Source organism: Antechinus flavipes, chromosome 2 (assembly GCF_016432865.1).
Source record: "Antechinus flavipes isolate AdamAnt ecotype Samford, QLD, Australia chromosome 2, AdamAnt_v2, whole genome shotgun sequence".
Taxonomy (NCBI): domain Eukaryota; kingdom Metazoa; phylum Chordata; class Mammalia; order Dasyuromorphia; family Dasyuridae; genus Antechinus; species Antechinus flavipes.
The window spans coordinates 113678213-113690451 of NC_067399.1; the positions used below are offsets into that span (position 1 = coordinate 113678213).

Sequence of the window (12239 nt, forward strand, 5' to 3'; positions counted from 1 at the left end):
CCCTCCAGTGTTTGCAGCTCCGCAGGCACGGAGGGTCACACGCGGCGAGCAGGAGAACCCCCAAACAGGAGGGAAAGTGCCCCCTCCAAGTCGGCTAAGAGGGATATAACTCCACGAGGGGGAGGAGGGCGCGATCTGGGGGTGACAGGAAACCACAACTGCTAAACTTTCCCCGCGTCCTGGAGATGGGAGGGGAGGGCTGGGGGGAGGGGGGAAGACAGCGGTCCCGTGCCCAGCAGCTGGGGTTGAGCCGGGGCTGCCCCTGCGGGTGACCGCAGCCGGCCCGAGACTGTGAGGGGAAGAGCCAGAGTGTCCGCCCGAGGGTCTGTGGGTAGAGTGGACCAACTGGGCCGGATCGGGGCCCCAGGGTGGGGAGGAGAGCCAGCCCGGCCCTCCCTTCCTGTCCCCTTCTCCTCCTCTTTTTCCTCCCACCCAAGCGGGCGAGGTCGGGGGGCTGGCTCCGTACAGTACCTGCGGGTCCTGGGCAGCCGCCCCTGGGCGAGGCCTAGCGCATGGCCGGGCGCCTCCAGACCTCCACGTAGCCGCTGCCCCTGCCGCTGGGTTCAGGCCGCCGCCGCCGCCGGCTCTCGGCGCCCCGGGAGCCGGGCTCAGCCTCGGCCCGGCCCCCGCGCCGGCGCTGGCCCGGGCTGCACGCAAAGGCGCAGGCCAGCCCCGGGACCCGGCTCCGCTCCCGGGTGAGGGGCGGCCTCGGCGGCTCCTTCACGTCTCTGCCCGGTGTCCCGTCAGGCCGCAGTTCCCCCCGGGTCCGCAGCGCCGCCTCCGCCGCTGCCGCTGCCGCTGCCGCCGCCGCCTCTCCCACATCCCCGGCCGCCAGAGGAGCTGCAGCTCCCGCCGCCGAGTCTGCCGCCACGACACCCGGCGCGGCCCGCCCCGGCCCGGCCTGGCCCCGGGCTGACGCCGCCGCCGCCACCGCCGCCTCAGCGACGGCCCCCAGCCCACAATCCACCGCGGCCCCGGCCCCGTCAGCCCGGACTGCCAGGCCGGGGCGGCGAGAGGGGGGGATAAAGGAGGGGCGGAACTCCCCCCACCCCCGCGGGCAGGGAATGTCCCCCCCACCCAGGCCGGCCCGGGCGCACCGAATGGCAGCCTCTCTCTGATAAAGTGTGGGAATTATTTTCAGTTAAGACATTCCTCTCTTTTCTAGGGGTATCCCCTCTCCCATCCCCCTCCCGTAAGGTTCATCTGCATTTCACCCCTCAATTCCCAAGCTGTTTTATTTAAATGCTCCGGAGTCACTGGGGTCCCAGGCTGCGGGGGGAGGAGTGTGATGTGTGGCATGTTACACCCCTTGCAAAAATGTATTAATAATATTATATTAAATGACTCCAAAAAAGTTGCCTGAGAGGCCTGGAAAGAAAGAAATACACTTTCCCTCTTTTCCTCCTGAACTGTTCAAAGTTTCTTTAGCCAGGGAAGGCTGCTTCCTTCTGTTCCCTCAGTTATCCAAGCAATCCCCTAAAGAGGGAAGGAGACCCTCCGATCTCCCCTCCCCCCAATCCCAGGAGCCTAACTAGGCCGATCCAGAGGCAGGAATGAGGATCCCAATTGGCAGCCCCCTCCCACTGCTGGAATCAGATAGGAAATGTTTGAAAATAAGTGATAATACCCTAAGGATACAGATCAAAAAGCAAGAAGGGTTCTTAAAGGTCATCTAGTCCAACTTGTTCCTCTGACTGTGCAAGACATTGAAGCCCAGAGAAAGGGCTTACCCCAAATCATCCAAGTCATAAGTAGCACTGCTGGGATTCCAAGTGGGCTCCTGTGAATACAAGGGTTTCAACCTTTCAATTGCACAAGCTTGGAAAATGACAAGTCGAGGCTGGGGGGAGGGGAGAGAGAGAGGGGATGTAATCTTTTTTTTAAAGCCTTGAAACAAATTTTACTTCCTGTTACAGTCATTTGGAAAACTGAAGGCAAAAAGTGTTTGAGGGGGGAAAATATGTCAAAGGGTAAATAGGCTCTTCATGACACATGAAGAGAAAAAAAAGAGCCCACATTAAAATAGTTAAGAAAAATGTATAAATTCAACAAACTGCTTTGCAATGTTTCAGGAACTGGAGAAACAAAAAGCACATTATCTGCCCTATGGGAACTAACTTAATGGTATAATTAATGGGATCAGATATAAATATAATATTTCAAATATGTTAAATCATAGAAGAGATCAAACCATGTGTCTCTGAAAATTTCAACAGAAACAAATGGTCACCTTTAACTGGGGGTGAAAAATCCAATTTTATTAAATACTTCCTATATGTGGGACATTATGCTAGGGTTTGGGTTTATAAATACAAAATGAGAAAGTCTTTGCTCACTTTATACTGTAGAGATCCAACATGTTGACCAATGAGTGAAGAATATTACATGTAACTGGATACTGACTACTGCGCCTCTCCTTATGAATACTTCTGATGCAGAGTACCACTGACAAAGTTGACCAAGTAGAAGAAGCTGGACATATAATGATAACTACTAATAGAAGTGTCTTGCCTTGGCAGGACTCAGGAATGTTCATAGAATTTTGTAACTGGTTCTGTCTGCTAACCATGGAAAAGCACTTTTGATTGGCTGGCACTCAAAAGTCACTAAGCAAGCAGTTTCTCTTGGTTTGGGCTTTCTTCCTCCAATGCTAACTGACACAAGGTAAGCTTTAGTTCTTTGCCTCAATGTTTATTTCATTTGGAGCAAAGAATCTGGAGACTAAGAACTTTTGAGTTTAGAAAATTCAGAACTCTCAGAGGGTTAGGGGAGAAGGGGCAGAAGGAAAGAAACTGAAACTGAAAATGAAATTTAAAAAAACTTGGTAAAATCAAGCCATTCAAGGTTAGAGTCTGAGAACTGAGTCCATGTGATATTTTGCAACCAGCGTATCATTGGTGTCCAAAGGAGCATAGGGCAAATTCTGGAACCAGCCAAGACAATGACTCATCCAGTCTCTACCACTTTGGAACCAACAGGTCCTAGGCCAAACTCCTGTTTGGATCCCGATTGACAGATTGAATGTAAATAGCATTTCTGCTTTGGCTAAGAACTCTGAAGGTCTTCCCCTCCCACATTTATTTGATTTTTTTTTTTTTGGGAGGAGTGAGATTATTTCCCTCAATTGCTACTTAGCCTTAATCACTGAATGAGTGTGGTCTCAGTCAATAGACCTCTTGAAGACCTTAGTTTACAAAAGCCGGGTCTCCCACTGCATATAGGACCATCTTCGGTGGTCCTGATCTCTCTGGCTACTGGACCCAGATGGCTCTGGAGGGGAAAGTGAGTCAGGTGACCTTGCCCAGCCCTCCCTCACTTAAATCCAATTCACTTGCAAGTCATGGCATCACCTCCTTAATGTGATGATCCTCTTTTAGAATGAAGGACAAACAACAGTTTTGGAATCTGAACTTGGAACCAAAGCTATGTAGAAATTGTTAAATCTGAACCCATTCCCTCAAGGTATTAAGGTGGCCTAGTGGAGAGTTACCCTGAAATATTAGGGGAGGGAACATATCTATGCTTCTTACTATATCTTCAAAGTTAATCTCAATTTGTAAAAATAAATTAATGTTACTTGGTTAAATGCAACTGGAATGCTAGACACTAATGATTAAAAGTGGGGGAGCATATTCAGAATGAGGGTTCAAGCTAATAGAATTGGAGAAGTAATGCCTCAACTCCTCACGGACCAGGAGACTCCAGAGAAAGAGATGTGGCCATTCTATGAGAGTGCTCAGATATGGGGGAATCAAGAAAGGTCTTTTGAAGATAATGGAGAGCATTCAAAGTATGGGGGATTGCCTCTGCAAACGGAATGAAAGTATAGAAAGCAAGTACTGAGGCTAGAAGGAATGAGCAGGACTAATATATAATCAGACCAGAGACCAAGAGACCAAGCTTCAGACTGCAAAGGGCTCCCAAGATCAAACCGAGGAGTTTACAATTTATCCTAGGAGTAGTATGAACTCACTAGTGTTTCTTGAATGGGGAGGGACAAATGTTCAGACCTCATTAGGATTTTATTTGAGATCTTATAGGAAGGGAAGGATTTCAATAGAGGGATGTTGTCAAGAACCTAAATTTTATCTTAAGTTCTCAAATTTCTCAGGAGTAAATCTTGGAGGAGCCAATACAAGTCAAAGTTAAGTCATTTGGCGGGGAGCCACCCTCAATACTGGATCTACTCCATGAAAGTCCAAAGCTTGGACTGCTAGATCAAAAATTATATAGCATTAATTTATTTATCTCTTCAATTACTTTGTGTTTCAGTCAAAATGGACTAGTAGCTTCTACCTAGATCCCCTCAGATATGGGAAACAAGGTTCCCACATCCCATTTAAGAACTCAAGAAAACATGTATAGAATACAAAATAACCTTTATTCTATCTCAGAGAAAATGTATAAAATATGTAAAGGATCCACAAAAGCCTATAAATAATCCCATTTTCCTTCTATATCCCCAAGCCCCTATATTCTTTCATATTTAAGAATAAGCACCACTAGGTGGAAATAAATTTAGGATTATTAGTGGTGCAATACCCAATTCTGATGAATGTTTCATCCCAGAATCCATACAGGTGTAACCCTTATGGATTGTGGACTCACTCTCAAACTGGTGGGTTAGATTCCCAGAGGAATTGTTTCCTCTCAGAGATCTATAAATAACCCTAAGGAGCTGGGTCATATCTTCCTACTATTTCCTTGAACCTCAGTCCAATGTGTTTCTTCCAACATGAATCCATCATTTAGTTATCTCCCTATTATCATCTAACCTCTGATTAATACCTCAATATTGCTTTACCTATTGATCTGTACTCAACATCAATTAACCAGCTAATACCAATTAGCTTTTAAAAAGGTATATTTACTGAGAAAGAATAGCATGGACAGAAATATAAACATACTTCCCCCAAGTGGCCTCTACTCTCCCTTCTTTCTATACCTTAATCCCTGGAGGAATGTAGACTCAAAATTTTAAGTGGCTTCTGTTAAACACCACCAACAACAAGTTCACTTTTATGTGTGGTGTAGCTGATGGATAAAGGTGAGTCATTCTCTTAGTTACAACACAAGTTTTCTTGGTTGTTTGATTGATTCAGTGTTGGGCTAAATTATGCAAGTCACGCCTCCTGGCTATGCTGGCTCTACACCCAACTCATCTGTGGCATCTATCACTAGATACCACACTATCATGGAATCCAGTTCCTAGATCTTTGGTGTGGCCCTTCCAAGCTTTTGAAACTCACAGATTCATGACTAATATTCTAGTCATAACAGATCAGGGAAAAACCAAAACCCAAAACACAACACAATACAATGCATTTATGGACAAAAAAGACAGAAGTCAAAGTGGCTACTCACTGCAGCTTACAGAAGTTCTTCCTCACTTAAAAGCTACCAGGAAAAGAACCTTTTTTTTTCCCCTTTTCCTTTTTTTCTTTTTTGTTTTGTATGCATAATCAGTTCAGACCTAGCAGAGTCATCTCCAGTCATCCTAATTCTAGATACTGGATGCGGATGGCTCCAGAAGAGAAAGTGAGACTGGTGACTTTGCATAGACCTCCCTCACTGAAATCCAGTTGACATACCATCACTTCCCTGGTGTCATGGTCTGAAAGAGAAACAGTAAGTAGAAGCTGCATCGCTGAGGACTGGACTTGCTTTTTTCCTTCCTTCTTTCTGATGTGAATTTTCTTCCTTTACAGGAGAAGAGTCCAAGCAGCAATTATCAACCATGACGAAGTGTACAAAAGGGTACAAAAAAGGAAGCTCGTTTTCCCAGACTGTTCTGTTTCTATAGAATCCTGAGAGGTTTCAATCCTCTCTGAGATTGTTTTGATTGGTATACCTTTAGACCTGTCTGAGCAGCAGGTGAATTCCTCCTGGCTCTGCCCTTAGCTCTCTAAATTCCTTTCTTTTCTTCATAGATCCTGCCGCCTCTCTACTGGGACGTCACACGATTTGTACCCCCAAATGCAAACCATGCATTCATTTATGACTGCATTGTAATTGCTTGAATCTGTGAAGCTATTCACAGAAATAAATAACACCCCTTTCCTTGCTAACTGTTTTTCAGGACTAAGCCCACTATGAAATGCTCTCTCCCCCTTCATAGCACCTTTAATGGCTTCTTCCTGCCTGTCTTCCTCTACTTTCCCTTCCTATGGGTACTCAAAAGAAAAGTAAATTTTGGTTGCAGAAACCTTACCCAAGAGGGTTCATAGATTAGATTTCTTTCTTAAGGACCATGCCTAAAACCCAAATCATTCTGGCTCTCATTGATTAGTAAATAAAAGGTCCCGAGCAAGTCCCACTTGGTCTTTAAACTCTGATTGCATCTGAGTCAATAGAAATAGCTACTTTTTTTTTTTTCTGTTTTGACCAGAAACGCTGAGGATCTTACCTTCCCAGATTTCATATTGAGTTTGGTTTTTGCTCTAAAATCAGTGGTTGGCTTGTACATAGCTGAACTAGAAATGATTCTCTCATCAGTAACCATTCATTACTTGTTAGAAGATAATCATTTTCTTTCAATGTAGCTTTTATGTATTATTCTGTTTAAATGTCACTTATTAGAATGCCCTTATTAGAATATGCCTATATGCCCTTATTAGAATATGAATTCCTTGAGAAAAAGAATTGTTTCATATTGTTCTCATAACCAAAGCACTATCTTGAACAGTATCTGCTCAGAGATATTTTAAAAATACTTATTGAATGAATGAATGAACGTTTGTTCTTTTCAAAAAGTTCAAAAAGAATTTCAAGAAGATTATAGCAACCTTTTTCCTTGAAGTCACCAAATATTAAAATAATAGGTAGATTTAGTTTGAAAGCTTTTATCTAGTTCTTTATAAGAGTTCTCTATTTTTATTGATCACAATTATTGATACAAAAGCTTCAGTTATCTTCATAGTGGTTGATCTCACCATGAACACTGCAGTACATGATGACCATGTATTCCATAAAGGGATGTTTCACAAATTCATAAAATTTCAGAATTAGAAGGATCTCAGTAATCAACTAGTTTAACCATATCTAAAGAACGCCACCCATAACCTGCACTGAGGTACTATCTCATAAGGCAGCCTATTCTCACAACTGTAATGTTAGTCAATTTTTCCTTGCATCAATCCTAAATAGGCTTCTTTGTCACGCCCATATATTTATCCCAATTCTGCCTTCTGGGGTCAAGTAAAACAAGATTTACTCCCTCTTCCACAGGGCAGCATTTCAAGAATGAGAAGACGGGTAGCTATCACATCTCCTATGAGTCTTTTTCTTCTCCAGTTATAGCTCATCTTCTACAATTAATTATCATGTGGTGCAAACTCAAAGCTTTTTGCCATTTTAGTTGCTCCCTTCTGGACGTTGTTTGACTTAATATCCTTCCCAAATTGTGCTGGGCAGTGTTGAACACAGTTCTACAATTATGATCTGATAAGGCAAAGAACAAACTATCTCATTGTTCTTGCGCAAAGTTTGGTATGTGAGTGTTGTTTTGTTTTGCCCATATAGGTTATATATGTGCACATGGATCTGTCTAGATATGGCGTTCAGGGAGTCAAAAATAGATATTTCTAGCATCTCTTCTTCATATTTTCTTCAAGAAAGACTTTGATTCCTGCCAGAAACTCAGGGCAAGACATTGGTCACTCTGTTCTCCTCAGATAAAGGGAGTACTGGACTAGAATTATATCTATCTTATAGCTTATTTTTAGGTCCAAGCTATTTTCTTGATCACTATGCCGGAGTGGGAAATGTTTTTCCTGCCAAGAGCCATTTGGATATTTATAACATTTTTCATAGGCTATACAAAATGTAGAACTCAAGCAGGGGGAGGTTGTTGTACATAGCTTTCAACTCTTGGACACCACACACTGTGATTGATTAAGCAAATGATTTTGAGGGCCTTAGAAGGCCTGAGGGCCAGAGGTTTCCCATTCCTGCCTTAAAGGGAAAAGAGGTCCCCAAGCTATATATCTAACATACTATCTAATCATATCTCTCTCATGTCGTAATTATAGAGTTTATTTCTTGGACCCAAGTATAAGATTTTACATTTCTCACTTTTAAATTTCTTTTTATTGGTCTCAGCTCCATTTCCTAACCTATCAATAGCTTTTTCTAATCCTAGCCATCATTTGATGGGTTAGTTCTCTCCCTCCTAGCTTTTTATCATTTGGAAGTATCATAAGAATGTTATTTATATCAGTATCAGAGTGACTGATAAAAATGTTAAATAACAAAAGGTCCAGCATAGATTATTGGAAAATATCTTCCAAGGCAATATTTAACTATTAATGACTGATCTTTGAATTTTCCCATTAAATCAAGTTTAAATCTATCTAACTGTATCTTCATGTAACTTTTTGGTCTTTTCTAAAAAGAATAGTGTATTATAAATATATGTATGCATACATATACATGTATATATGTGTGTGTATATGTATTATTTACTTTGCTAAAAATCCAGGTAGATTATAGCAACAGCATTGTTTTTAAAATGTTTAATAACCCTATCAACAGAGGAAAAAATGTATGTGTGGTGTGGTCTGTTCTTGAGGAAGCCATATTGGTTTTTTGTGATTTCTACTTTGTTTTCTAGATATTCATGAACCATCTCCTTAATAACACATTCTAAAGTTCTCCCAGGAATTAAAATCACTGATCTATAGTTTTTAGATTCCATTCTTTTCCTCTTTTTGGAAATTAAGATAACATTTGCTTCCTTTTCAATCTTGTAGCAAATTCTTCTGTATTCTATATTTTCTCAGATATTATTAACAGAATTAGCATTTTCATCTTCCTTTTCTTTCAGAACACATGATATAGTTCATCTAGGTCCTGAGACCTGAATTATCAAGGGCAAGTATGTGTTCTCTTTCTATCTCCTTATTTATCTTGGATATCAACTCCCTATTAGTCATTTTTGTTCAGACCTTTCTAGACCAAAGGTCATTTTACTTGGCAAAGAAAATACAAACATAGTCATTGAGTAGCTCTGCTGGTCTATCTGGAATGCTCACTTCCTACCTTTCTTGACAATCTTTGGTAATATCTTAATCACTTGGCTCAAGGCTCTCTTTTTCTTTCTTTCTTTTTTTTTTAAATAATTTTCTTTTTTTATTATAGCTTTTTATTTGCAAGATATATACATGGGTAATTTTTCAGCATTGACAATTGCAAGACCTTTTGTTCCAACTTTTCCCCTCCTTCCCCCCACCCTCCACATGGCAGGTTGACCAATACATGTTAAATATATTAAAGTAGAAGTTGAATACAATCTATGTATACATGTCCAAACAGTGATTTTGCTGTAGAAAAAGAATCAGACTTTGAAATAGTGTGCAATTAAGGCTCTCTTTTTCTAAGAAGCATCACTCAGATAATCTAATAGCACATTTATCATTCCAAATTTCCATATGGTCAGATTCCATTAAAAAGTATTTGTAAACTTTGAGAATTTTGCTTTGTTGGAAGTGTGTTAGTTTTTTTTTTTTTCTAGTTTAGTACTTCTCAATCTTTTTTATTCTAATAGAACAATCATTTTTGCTGTGAAGAGTAGTTAGATAGTAAACGTTTTTAAATGGGGGAGGGCAATCAAGGTTAAGTAACTTGTTCAGAGTTACACAGCTAGTAAATGACTGAAGTCAAATTTGAACTCAGATCTTCCTGACTCCAGGATCAATGCACTATCCACGGTGCCACTTAGCTGCCCCTAAAATAATTTTAATTAAAGTTTTACTATTTCTTACATCACCATTGCATCTCATGTATTCTTCCCTGTTCCCCTCTCTGAGGGCTATCCCATGATAAATAGTATTGTTTTTTAGAAAGAGAGGGGGAAAAAAGCACAACTTATCAATATATTGAGAAAGCCAAAAAAAACATAACACCTGTGGGACCTCTTACCTGTACAAAAGGATAGATTACATGTGTCTTATCTCTTCAATTCAGTGCCACTTGTTCTTTATAATTTTGTTACATTTATTTTTTATTTTTTAATGTGTCATTGTTTATTCATTTACATTGTTGTAATTATGATGTATGTTGTTTTATTGGTTCTGCTCATTTCACTCTGTCAGTGCATATAGATTTTTACATGCTTCTCTGTATTCATCACATACATCATTTCTTATAGTTCAGTCATATTCCATTACATTCATATACCAAAATTTGTTTAGACATTCCCTAATCAATGGGCAGCTACTTTTCCCCCTGCCCCTCCCCCCACCCAATTCTTAGCCATCACAGAAAGTGTTGTTATAAATATTTCTCAGTTAGATGAAAACTTTTTCTTTTAATGGCTTCCTTGGGTTATAAGCCTAGTAATGGAGTCTCGTGTTCAAAAGCTATGGCCATTTCAGTCACTTTATTTGCAGAATTCCAAATTGCTTTGCAAAATGCTTGTACCATCTCACAACTGCACCAACAATGTGCCTATTTTTCCCTCAACCCCTCAATATTATTATTTCTGGTTGTTTTTGCTAATTTATAGGGTATGAAGTTAGCCAATAAACATTTAAGTATTTACTATATGCCAAGCACATTGCTAAAGAACTGGGGATAAAAATGTCAGGAGTCACAAAACAGAGGGTATTGTGCAAGGAGCAGCAAGGAGACCAATGTTATTGGGTCACAAGGTTAGATTGGGGAGGTGGGATATGTGTAAGATGTAAGAAGACTAGAGAGGTAGGAAGGGTCCCGGGTTATGAAGACCTTTAAAAGTCAAACAGGATCCAGCCATTCTGGAGAGCAATCAGGAATTATGCCCAAAAACTTATCAAACTGTGCATACCCTTTGATCCGAGGGTGTTACTACTGGGCTTATATCCCAAAGAGATACTAAAGAAGGGAAAGGGACCTGTATGTGCCAAAATGTTTGTGGCAGCCCTGTTTGTAGTGGCTAGAAACTGGAAATTGAATGGATGCCCATCAATTGGAGAATGGCTGGGTAAATTGTGGTATATGAATGTTATGGAATATTATTGTTCTGTAAGGAATGACCAGCAGGGTGAATACAGAGAGGCTTGGGGAGACTTATATGAACTGATGCTAAGTGAAATGAACAGAACCAGGAGATCTTTATAACTTCAACAACAATATTGTATGAGAATGTATTCTGATGGAAGTGGATCTCTTTGATAAAGAGAACTAATTCAGTTTCAATTGATCAATGATGGACAGAAGAAAGAACACTGGGAAATGAATGTAAACTGCTTGCATTTTTGTTTTTCTTCCTGGGTTATTTTTACCTTCTGAATCCAATTGTCCCTGTGCAACAAGAGAACTGTTCAATTCTGTCATACATATATATTGTATCTAGGATATACTGCAACATATTTAATATGTATGAGACTGCTTGCCATCTAGGGGAGGGGGTGGAGGGAGGGAGGGGAAAATCGGAACAGAAGTGAGTGCAAGGGATAATGTTGTAAAAAATTACTCTGGCGTGGGTTCTGTCAATAAAAAGTTATTTTAAAAAAAAGTCAAACAGGATTTTTAGATTTGGTCCTAAAGATGATAGGAGTCACTGGGGTTTATTGAGTAGGGAATTGACATGTTTAGATGTACAGTATAGGAAGATCAAGAGTAGGAAGATACTTGTGACAGGGAGACCAGTAGACCATTCCAATAGTCTAACATGAGATGATGGCCTGCATCAAAGTGGCAATAGGGTCAAAGGAAAGAAAAAGCCATATACAAGGGATGTTATAATAGTAGAAATGACAGAAGAGTAATCTCTTTGTGATTGACCTTATTTTTCAGTGAAATATGAACCTATTTGAGATTCGGGAGGTGCGCACTTATGGAAGGGTTTGAGTGATTAGTGAGATAGTGAGACAAATAGGGAGGTTTAAAAAGATTGCTTTGCCACAGTGAGGGCCCAGTTGAGATTACAGAACATAGATCTGCAATGAGTCTGATCATTATGGTTTTGTGATTTTTTTCCCTAAGTGAAAAACAGCATTTAAGCTGTCAACAAAAGTGTTGCCTATTTAGCCAGGTTTCCAGACTCATTTACCCAGAGCTTGAAATTTTTCCACTTCTCCTTTCTTCCACCCATAACCTCAATTTCTTCTTTTAGTGTTCGCTCCTAGAACTCTAAGAACTCTTAAATATAGCATTACTACTGTGACTTCTCTAATGGTAAGCAAACTAGGAAAAACAGGCCATAAGTTGCATCTAAGAAGCAAGAGCTAGGGGACACAGAACTCAGGATATGAGGTTCA

The 12239-nt window shown here is 40.8% G+C and overlaps 1 protein-coding gene across 1 annotated transcript in view; it reads right to left on the reverse strand.

The window, feature by feature from the left end:
* Window positions 1-568, reverse strand: part of VPS54 (VPS54 subunit of GARP complex) — a 76483-nt gene extending 75915 nt beyond the window's left edge. Inside the window, exon 1 of the mRNA XM_051975378.1 lies at window positions 472-568. The gene's annotated coding sequence lies outside the window, so the exon portion shown is untranslated. The remainder of the gene's footprint in view (window positions 1-471) is intronic.
* Window positions 569-12239: the final 11671 nt, after the last annotated feature.